At 42.7% G+C, this 11,405-nt stretch overlaps 1 long non-coding RNA gene across 6 annotated transcripts in view; it reads left to right on the top strand.

The window, feature by feature from the left end:
* Positions 1-669: 669 nt before the first annotated feature.
* The window catches only part of LOC126927538 (uncharacterized), a 183,198-nt gene continuing 172,462 nt past the window's right edge, over positions 670-11,405 (top strand). For 2 of the 6 annotated variants that reach the window (XR_007715578.1, XR_007715579.1), the window contains exon 1: positions 670-811. This is a non-coding gene — a long non-coding RNA (uncharacterized LOC126927538). Of the gene's footprint in view, positions 812-2,673; positions 2,895-4,000; positions 4,143-11,405 lie in introns of those variants that run through there. The other 4 variants (XR_007715574.1, XR_007715575.1, XR_007715576.1 and 1 more) reach the window with 2 other exon arrangements.

Raw genomic sequence — 11,405 nt, 5'->3', positions numbered from 1 at the left:
GCAATATAAGGTATATGTATAGCTTGGAAATTGTGACCGTGGCTCGCTCGCTCGTAAAAATCTAGTCCAACCTCACAACCGATCCGACACGTTCGCAAATTCGAAATATGTCGCCACCATGTCGAATAATGAACGCAAGATGGATTGGTTGTAGGTAGGGCTATAGCTTTCGAGCGAGCGCAGCGAGCGAGAGACGCGTAATGGTGTGTCACAAACCAACGGTTTGGCACATACGGACATTGAAATATTCGCACCAGCCCGAGGAGCCGGAAGTCTTTATCCTATTGCCTACTGACAAATGTTTACAGTTTACCAATAGTATCACATAAATAGTACTATTTCCTCATAGTACAGTGCAATGTGATGTCCGAAATGGCTGACCAAATTAGGTACTAACACGAAATACATGCAAGGCAATATAAGGTATATGTACAGCTTGGAAATTGTGACCGTTGCTCGCTCGCTCCGCTCGCTCGTAAAAATTTAGTCCAACCTCACAACCGATCCGACACGTTCGCAAATACGAAATATGTCGCCACCATATCGAATAATGAACGCAAGAAGGATTGGTTTTAGGTTAGACTATAGTTTTCGAGCGACCGCAGCGAGCGTGAGACGCGTAATGGTGTGTCACAAACCAACGGTTTGGCACATACGGAGATTGAAATATTCGCACCAGCCCGAGGAGACGGAAGTCTTTATCCTATTGCCTACTGACAAATGTTTACAGTTTACCTATAGTTTCACATAAATAGAACTATTTCCACATACTACAGTGCAATGTGATGTCCGAAATGGCTGACAAAATTAGGTAATAACACGAAATATATGCAAGGCAATATAAGGTATATGTATAGCTTGGAAATTGTGACCGTGGCTCGCTCGCTCGTAAAAATCTAGTCCAACCTCACAACCGATCCGACACGTTCGCAAATTCGAAATATGTCGCCACCATATCGAATAATGAACGCAAGATGGATTGGTTGTAGGTAGGGCTATAGCTTTCGAGCGAGCGCAGCGAGCGAGAGACGAGTAATGGTGTGTCACAAACCAACGGTTTGGCACATACGGACATTGAAATATTCGAACCAGCCCGAGGAGCCGGAAGTCTTTATCCTATTGCCTACTGACAAATGTTTACAGATTACCTATAGTTTCACATAAATAGTACTATTTCCACATAGTACAGTGCAATGTGATGTCCGAAATGGCTGACAAAATTAGGTAATAGCACGAAATATATGCAAGGCAATATAAGGTATATGTATAGCTTGGAAATTGTGACCGTGGCTCGCTCGCTCGTAAAAATCTAGTCCAACCTCACAACCGATCCGACACGTTCGCATTTTCGAAATATGTCGCTACCATATCGAATAATGAGCACAAGATGGATTGGTTTTAGGTTAGGCTATAGTTTTCGAGCGTCCGCAGCGAGCGTGAGACGCGTAAAGGTGTGTCACAAACCATCGGTTTGGCACATGGGGACATTGAAATATTCGCACCAGCCCGAGGAGCCGAAAGTATTTATCCTATTGCCTACTGACAAATGTTTACAGTTTACCTATAGTTTCACATAAATAGTACTATTTCCACATACTACAGTGCAATGTGATGTCCGAAATGGCTGACAAAATTAGGTAATAGCACGAAATATATGCAAGGCAATATAAGGTATATGTATAGCTTGGAAATTGTGACCGTGGCTCGCTCGCTCGTAAAAATCTAGTCCAACCTCACAACCGATCCGACACGTTCGCAAATTCGAAATATGTCGCCACCATATCGAATAATGAACGCAGGATGGATTGGTTGTAGGTAGGGCTATAGCTTTCGAGCGAGCGCAGCGAGCGAGAGACGCGTAATGGTGTGTCACAAACCAACGGTTTGGCACATACGGACATTGAAATATTCGCACCAGCCCGAGGAGCCGGAAGTCTTTATCCTATTGCCTACTGACAAATGTTTACAGTTTACCAATAGTATCACATAAATAGTACTATTTCCTCATAGTACAGTGCAATGTGATGTCCGAAATGGCTGACAAAATTAGGTACTAACACGAAATACATGCAAGGCAATATAAGGTATATGTATAGCTTGGAAATTGTGATCGTTGCTCGCTCGCTCCGCTCGCTCGTAAAATTCTAGTCCAACCTCACAACCGATCCGACACGTTCGCAAATTCGAAATATGTCGCCGCCATATCAAATAATGAACGCAAGATGGATTGGTTTTAGGTTAGGCTATAGCTTTCGAGCGAGCGTAGCGAGCGTGAGACGCGTAAAGGTGGGTCACAAACCAACGGTTTGGCATATACGGACATTGAAATATTCGCACCAGCCCAAGGAGCCGGAAGTCTTTATCCTATTGCCTACTGACAAATGTTTACAGTTTATGAATATTTTCACATAAACAGTACTATTTCCACATACTACAGTGCAATGTGATGTCAGAAATGGCTGACAAAATTAGGTAACAACACGAAACATATGCAAGGCAATATAAGATATATGTATAGCTTGGAAATTGTCACCGTTGCTCGCTCGCTCCGCTCGCTCGTAAAAATCTAGTCCAACCTCATAAGCTATCCGACACGTTCGCAAATTCGAAATATGTCGCCACCATATCGAATAAGGAACGCAAGATGGATTGGTTTTAGGTTAGGCTATAGTTTTCGAGCGAGCGCAGCGAGCGAGGGACGCGTAAAGGTTTGTCACAAACCAACGGTTTGGCACATACGGAGATTGAAATATTCGCACCAGCCCGAGGAGACGGAAGTCTTTATCCTATTGCCTACTGACAAATGTTTACAGTTTACCTATAGTTTCACATAAATAGAACTATTTCCACATACTACAGTGCAATGTGATGTCCGAAATGGCTGACAAAATTAGGTAATAGCACGAAATATATGCAAGGCAATATAAGGTATATGTATAGCTTGGAAATTGTGACCGTGGCTCGCTCGCTCGTAAAAATCTAGTCCAACCTCACAACCGATCCGACACGTTCGCATTTTCGAAATATGTCGCTACCATATCGAATAATGAGCACAAGATGGATTGGTTTTAGGTTAGGCTATAGTTTTCGAGCGTCCGCAGCGAGCGTGAGACGCGTAAAGGTGTGTCACAAACCATCGGTTTGGCACATGGGGACATTGAAATATTCGCACCAGCCCGAGGAGCCGAAAGTATTTATCCTATTGCCTACTGACAAATGTTTACAGTTTATGAATAGTTTCACATAAATAGTACTATTTCCACATACTACAGTGCAATGTGATGTCCGAAATGGCTGACAAAATTAGGTAATAGCACGAAATATATGCAAGGCAATATAAGGTATATGTATAGCTTGGAAATTGTGACCGTGGCTCGCTCGCTCGTAAAAATCTAGTCCAACCTCACAACCGATCCGACACGTTCGCAAATTCGAAATATGTCGCCACCATATCGAATAATGAACGCAGGATGGATTGGTTGTAGGTAGGGCTATAGCTTTCGAGCGAGCGCAGCGAGCGAGAGACGCGTAATGGTGTGTCACAAACCAACGGTTTGGCACATACGGACATTGAAATATTCGCACCAGCCCGAGGAGCCGGAAGTCTTTATCCTATTGCCTACTGACAAATGTTTACAGTTTACCAATAGTATCACATAAATAGTACTATTTCCTCATAGTACAGTGCAATGTGATGTCCGAAATGGCTGACAAAATTAGGTACTAACACGAAATACATGCAAGGCAATATAAGGTATATGTACAGCTTGGAAATTGTGACCGTTGCTCGCTCGCTCCGCTCGCTCGTAAAAATTTAGTCCAACCTCACAACCGATCCGACACGTTCGCAAATACGAAATATGTCGCCACCATATCGAATAATGAACGCAAGAAGGATTGGTTTTAGGTTAGGCTATAGTTTTCGAGCGACCGCAGCGAGCGCGAGACGCGTAATGGTGTGTCACAAACCAACGGTTTGGCACATACGGAGATTGAAATATTCGCACCAGCCCGAGGAGACGGAAGTCTTTATCCTATTGCCTACTGACAAATGTTTACAGTTTACCTATAGTTTCACATAAATAGAACTATTTCCACATACTACAGTGCAATGTGATGTCCGAAATGGCTGACAAAATTAGGTAATAACACGAAATATATGCAAGGCAATATAAGGTATATGTATAGCTTGGAAATTGTGACCGTGGCTCGCTCGCTCGTAAAAATCTAGTCCAACCTCACAACCGATCCGACACGTTCGCAAATTCGAATTATGTCGCCTCCATAACGAATAATGAACGCAAGATGGATTGGTTGTAGGTAGGGCTATAGCTTTCGAGCGAGCGCAGCGAGCGAGAGACGAGTAATGGTGAGTCACAAACCAACGGTTTGGCACATACGGACATTGAAATATTCGAACCAGTCCGAGGAGCCGGAAGTCTTTATCCTATTGCCTACTGACAAATGTTTACAGTTTACCTATAGTTTCACATAAATAGTACTATTTCCTCATAGTACAGTGCAATGTGATGTCCGAAATGGCTGACAAAATGAGGTACTAACACGAAATATGTGCAAGGCAATATAAGGTATATGTATAGCTTGGAAATTGTGACCGTTGCTCGCTCGATCCGCTCGCTCGTAAAAATCTAGTCCAACCTCACAACCGATCCGACACGTTCGCAAATTCGAAATATGTCGCCACGATATCGAATAAAGAACGCAAGAAGGATTGGTTTTAGGTTAGGCTATAGTTTTCGAGCGACCGCAGCGAGCGTGAGACGCGTAAAGGTGTGTCACAAACCAACGGTTTGGCACATACGGACATTGAAATATTCCCACCAGCCCGAGAAGCCGAAAGTATTTATCCTATTGCCTACTGACAAATGTTTACAGTTTACCTATAGTTTCACATAAATAGTACTATTTCCACATACTACAGTGCAATGTGATGTCCGAAATGGCTGACAAAATTAGGTAATAGCACGAAATATATGCAAGGCAATATAAGGTATATGTATAGCTTGGAAATTGTGACCGTGGCTCGCTCGCTCGTAAAAATCTAGTCCAACCTCACAACCGATCCGACACGTTCGCAAATTCGAAATATGTCGCCACCATATCGAATAATGAACGCAGGATGGATTGGTTGTAGGTAGGGCTATAGCTTTCGAGCGAGCGCAGCGAGCGAGAGACGCGTAATGGTGTGTCACAAACCAACGGTTTGGCACATACGGACATTGAAATATTCGCACCAGCCCGAGGAGCCGGAAGTCTTTATCCTATTGCCTACTGACAAATGTTTACAGTTTACCAATAGTATCACATAAATAGTACTATTTCCTCATAGTACAGTGCAATGTGATGTCCGAAATGGCTGACAAAATTAGGTACTAACACGAAATACATGCAAGGCAATATAAGGTATATGTACAGCTTGGAAATTGTGACCGTTGCTCGCTCGCTCCGCTCGCTCGTAAAAATTTAGTCCAACCTCACAACCGATCCGACACGTTCGCAAATACGAAATATGTCGCCACCATATCGAATAATGAACGCAGGAAGGATTGGTTTTAGGTTAGGCTATAGTTTTCGAGCGACCGCAGCGAGCGCGAGACGCGTAATGGTGTGTCACAAACCAACGGTTTGGCACATACGGAGATTGAAATATTCGCACCAGCCCGAGGAGACGGAAGTCTTTATCCTATTGCCTACTGACAAATGTTTACAGTTTACCTATAGTTTCACATAAATAGAACTATTTCCACATACTACAGTGCAATGTCATGTCCGAAATGGCTGACAAAATTAGGTAATAACACGAAATATATGCAAGGCAATATAAGGTATATGTATAGCTTGGAAATTGTGACCGTGGCTCGCTCGCTCATAAAAATCTAGTCCAACCTCACAACCGATCCGACACGTTCGCAAATTCGAAATATGTCGCCACCAAAACGAATAATGAACGCAAGATGGATTGGTTGTAGGTAGGGCTATAGCTTTCGAGCGAGCGCAGCGAGCGAGAGACGAGTAATGGTGAGTCACAAACCAACGGTTTGGCACATACGGACATTGAAATATTCGAACCAGCCCGAGGAGCCGGAAGTCTTTATCCTATTGCCTACTGACAAATGTTTACAGTTTACCTATAGTTTCACATAAATAGTACTATTTCCTCATAGTACAGTGCAATGTGATGTCCGAAATGGCTGACAAAATTAGGTACTAACACGAAATATGTGCAAGGCAATATAAGGTATATGTATAGCTTGGAAATTGTGACCGTTGTTCGCTCGATCCGCTCGCTCGTAAAAATCTAGTCCAACCTCACAACCGATCCGACACGTTCGCAAATTCGAAATATGTCGCCACGATATCGAATAAAGAACGCAAGAAGGATTGGTTTTAGGTTAGGCTATAGTTTTCGAGCGACCGCAGCGAGCGTGAGACGCGTAAAGGTGTGTCACAAACCAACGGTTTGGCACATACGGACATTGAAATATTCCCACCAGCCCGAGAAGCCGAAAGTATTTATCCTATTGCCTACTGACAAATGTTTACAGTTTACCTATAGTTTCACATAAATAGTACTATTTCCACATACTACAGTGCAATGTGATGTCCGAAATGGCTGACAAAATTAGGTAATAGCACGAAATATATGCAAGGAAATATAAGGTATATGTATAGCTTGGAAATTGTGACCGTGGCTCGCTCGCTCGTAAAAATCTAGTCCAACCTCACAACCGATCCGACACGTTCGCAAATTCGAAATATGTCGCCATCATATCGAATAATAATCGCAAGATGGATTGGTTTTAGGATAGGCTATAGTTTTCGAGCGACCGCAGCGAGCGTGAGACGCGTAAAGGTGTGTCACAAACCATCGGTTTGGCACATACGGACATTGAAATATTCGCACCAGACCGAGGAGCCGGAAGTCTTTATCCTATTGCCTACTGACAAATGTTTACAGTTTACCTATAGTTTTACATAAATAGTACTGTTTCCACATACTACAGTGCAATGTGATGTCCGAAATGGCTGACAAAATTAGGTAATAACACGAAATATATGCAAGGCAATATTAAGTATATGTATAGCTTGGAAATTGTGACCGTGGCTCGCTCGCTCCGCTCGCCCGTAAAAATCTAGTCCAAAATCACAACCGATCCGACACGGTCGCAAATTCGAAATATGTCGCCACCATATCGAATAATGAACGCAAGATGGATTGGTTTTAGGTTAGGCTATAGCTTCCAAGCGAGCGCAGCGAGCGAGAGACGGGTAAAGGTGTGTCACAAATCAACGGTTTGGCACATACGGACATTGAAATATTCGCACCAGCCCGAGGAGCCGGAATTGTCTATCCTATTGCCCACTGACAAATGTTTACAGTTTACCTATAGTTTCACATAAATAGTACTATTTCCACATACAACAGAGCAATGCGATGTCCGAAATGGCTGACAAAATTAGGTAATAACACGAAATATATGCAAGGCAATATAAGGTATATGTATAGCTTGGAAACTATGACCGTTGCTCGCTCGCTCCTCTCGCTCGTAAAAATCTAGTCCAACCTCACAACCGATCCGACACGTTCGCAAATTCGAAATATGTCGCCACCATATCGAATAATGAACGCAAGATGGATTGGTTTTAGGTTAGGCTATAGTTTTCGAGCGAGCGCAGCGAGCGAGGGACGCGTAAAGGTGTATCACAAACCAACGGTTTGGCACATGCGGACATTGAAATATTCGCACCAGTCCGAGGAGCCAGAAGTCTTTATCCTATTGCCTACTGACAAATGTTTACAGTTTATGAATAGTTTCACATAAATAGTACTATTTCCACATAGTACAGTGCAATGTGTTGTTCGAAATGGTTGACGAAATTAGGTAATAACACGAAATATATGCAAGGCAATATAAGGTATATGTATAGCTTGGAAATTGTGACCGTTGCTCGCTCGCTCCGCTCGCTCGCAAAAATTTAGTCCAACCTCACATCCGATCCGACACGTTCCCAAATTTGAAATTAGTTTCCTCCATATCGAATGACTAACACAAGAGGGATTCGTTCTAGGTTTGGCTATAGCTTTCTAGCGAGCACGGCGAGCGAGGGACGAGTAAATGTGTGTCACAAACCAACGGTTTGTCTCATACGAACATTGAAATGTTCGCACCAGCCCGAGGAGCCGAAAGTCATTGTCCTATTGTCTACTGACAAATGTTTACAGTTTATGAATAGTTTCACATAAATAGTACTATTTGCACATAGTAAAGTGCAATGTGATGTCAGAAATGGCTGACAAAATTAGGTAATAACACGAAATATATGCAAGGCAATATAAGGTATATGTATAGCTTGGAAATTGTGATCGTTGCTCGCTCGCTCCGCTCGCTCGTAAAAACGTAGTCCAACCTCACAACCGACTCGACACGTTCGCAAATTCGAAATATGTCGCCACAATATCGAATAATGAACGCAAGATGGATTGGTTTTAGGTTAGGCTATAGTTTTCGAGCTAGCGCAGCGAGCGAGAGACGCCTTAAGGTGTGTCACAAACCAACGGTTTGGCACATGCTGAAATTGAAACATTCGCACCAGCCCGAGGAGCCGGAAGTATTTATCCTATTGCCTACTGACAAATGTTTACAGTTTACCTATAGTTTCACATAAGTAGTACTATTTCCTCATAGTACAGTGCAATGCGATGTCCGAAATGGCTGAAAATTAGGTACGAACACGAAATATGTGCAAGGCAATATAAGGTATATGTATAGCTTGGAAATTGTGATCGTTGCTCGCTCGCTCCGCTCGCTCGTAAAAATTTAGTCCAACCTCACATCCGATACGGCACGTTCCCAAATTTGAAATAAGTCGCCACCATATCGAATAATGAACGCAAGATGGATTGGTTTTAGGTTAGACTATAGCTTTCGAGCGATCACGGCGAGCGAGGGACGCGGAGAGGTGTGTCACAATCCAACGGTATGGCATATACTGACATTGAAACATTCGCACCAGCCCGAGGAGCCGGAAGTATTTATCCTATTGCCTACTGACAAATGTTTACAGTTTATGAATAGTTTCACATAAATAGTACTATTTCCACATAGTACAGTGCAATGTGTTGTTCGAAATGGTTGACGAAATTAGGTAATAACACGAAATATATGCAAGGCAATATAAGGTATATGTATAGCTTGGAAATTATGACCGTTGCTTGCTCGCTCCTCTCGCTCGTAAAAATCTAGTCCAACCTCACAACCGATCCGACACTTTCCCAAATTTGAAATAAGTCGCCACCATATCGAATAATGAACGCAGGATGGATTGGTTTTAGGTTAGACTATAGTTTTCGAGCGAGCACGGCGAGCGAGGGACGCGGAAAGTTGTGTCACAATCCAACGGTTTGGCACATGGGGACATTGAAATATTCGCACCAGGCCGAGAAGCCGGAAGTCTTTATCCTATTGCCTACTGACAAATGTTTACAGTTTATGAATAGTTTCACATAAATAGTACTATTTCCACATAGTACAGTGCAATGTGATGTCCGAAATGGCTTAAAATTAGGTACGAACACGAAATATGTGCAAGGCAATATAAGCTATATGTATAGCTTGGATATTGTGACCGTTGCTCGCTCGTTCCTCTCGCTCGTAAAAATCTAGTCCAACCTCACAACCGATCCGACACGTTCGCAAATTCGAAATATGTCGCCACCATATCGAATAATGAACGCAAGATGGATTGGTTTCAGGTTAGGCTATAGTTTTCGAGCGAGCGCAGCGAGCGTGAGACGCCTAAAGGTGTGTCACAAAACAACGGTTTGGCACATACGGACATAGAAATATACGCATCAGCCCGAGGAGCCGGAAGTATTTATCCTATTGCCCAATGACAAATGTTTACAGTTTATGAATAGTTTCACATAAATAGTACTATTTCCACATACTACAGAGCAATGTGATGTCCGAAATGGCTGACAAAATTAGGTACTAACACGAAATATATGCAAGGCAATATAAGGTATATGTATAGCTAGGAAATTGTGATCGTTGCTCGCTCGCTCCGCTCGCTCGTAAAAATTTAGTCCAACCTCACATCCGATACGACACGTTCCCAAATTTGAAATAAGTCGCCACCATATCCAAGAATGAACTCAAGATGTATTGGTTTTAGGTTAGGCTGTCGTTTTCGAGCGAGCGCAGCGAGCGACGGACGCGTAAAGGTGTATCACAAACCAACGGTTTGGCACATACGGACATAGAAATATACGCATCAGCCCGAGGAGCCGGAAGTATTTATCCTATTGCCTACTGACAAATGTTTACAGTTTACCTATAGTTTCACATAAATAGTACTATTTCCACATACTACAGAGCAATGTGATGTCCGAAATGGCTGACAAAATTAGGTAATAACACGAAATATATGCAAGGCAATATAAGGTATATGTATAGCTTGGAAATTGTGATCGTTGCTCGCTCGCTCCGCTCGCTCGCAAAAATTTAGTCCAACCTCACATCCGATACGACACGTTCCCAAATTTGAAATATGTCGCCACCATATCGAATAATGAACGCAAGATGGATTGGTTTTAGGTTAGGCTATAGTTTTCGAGCGAGAGCAGCGAGCGAGAGCCGCGTAAATATGTGTCACAAACCAAAGGTTTGGCACATACGGACATTGAAATATCCGCATCAGCCCGAGGAGCCGGAACTATTTATCCTATTGCCTACTGACAAATGTTTACAGTTTACCTATAGTTTCACATAAATAGTACTATTTCCACATACTACAGAGCAATGTGATGTCCGAAATGGCTGACAAAATTAGGTAATAACACGAAATATATGCAAGGCAATATAAGGTATATGTATAGTTTGGAAATTGTGATCGTTGCTCGCTCGCTCCGCTCGCTCGTAAAAGTTTAGTCCAATCTCACATCCGATACGACACGTTCCCAAATTTGAAATAAGTCGCCACCATATCGAATAATGAACTCAAGATGGATTGGTTTTAGGTTAGGCTATAGTTTTCGAGCGAGCGCAGCGAGCGAGCGACGCGTAAAGGTATATCACAAACCAACGGTTTGGCACATGTGGACATTGAAATATTCGCACCAGCCCGAGGAGCCAGAAGTCTTTATCGAATTGCCTACTGACAAATGTTTACAGTTTACCAATAGTTTCACATAAATAGTACTATTTGCACATAGTAAAGTGCAATGTGATGTCAGAAATGGCTGACAAAATTAGGTAATAGCACGAAATATATGTAAGGCAATATAAGGTATATGTATAGCTTGGAAATTGTAATCGTTGCTCGCACGCTCCGCTCGCTCGTAAATATTTAGTCCATCCTCTCATCCGATCCGACACGTTCCC

The sequence above is a fragment of the Bombus affinis genome, unplaced genomic scaffold (genome assembly GCF_024516045.1).
Source record: "Bombus affinis isolate iyBomAffi1 unplaced genomic scaffold, iyBomAffi1.2 ctg00000131.1, whole genome shotgun sequence".
NCBI classification, from domain to species: domain Eukaryota; kingdom Metazoa; phylum Arthropoda; class Insecta; order Hymenoptera; family Apidae; genus Bombus; species Bombus affinis.
Note: the sequence above shows the minus strand (reverse complement) of the source record. Positions and strands in the feature narration are given on the sequence as shown.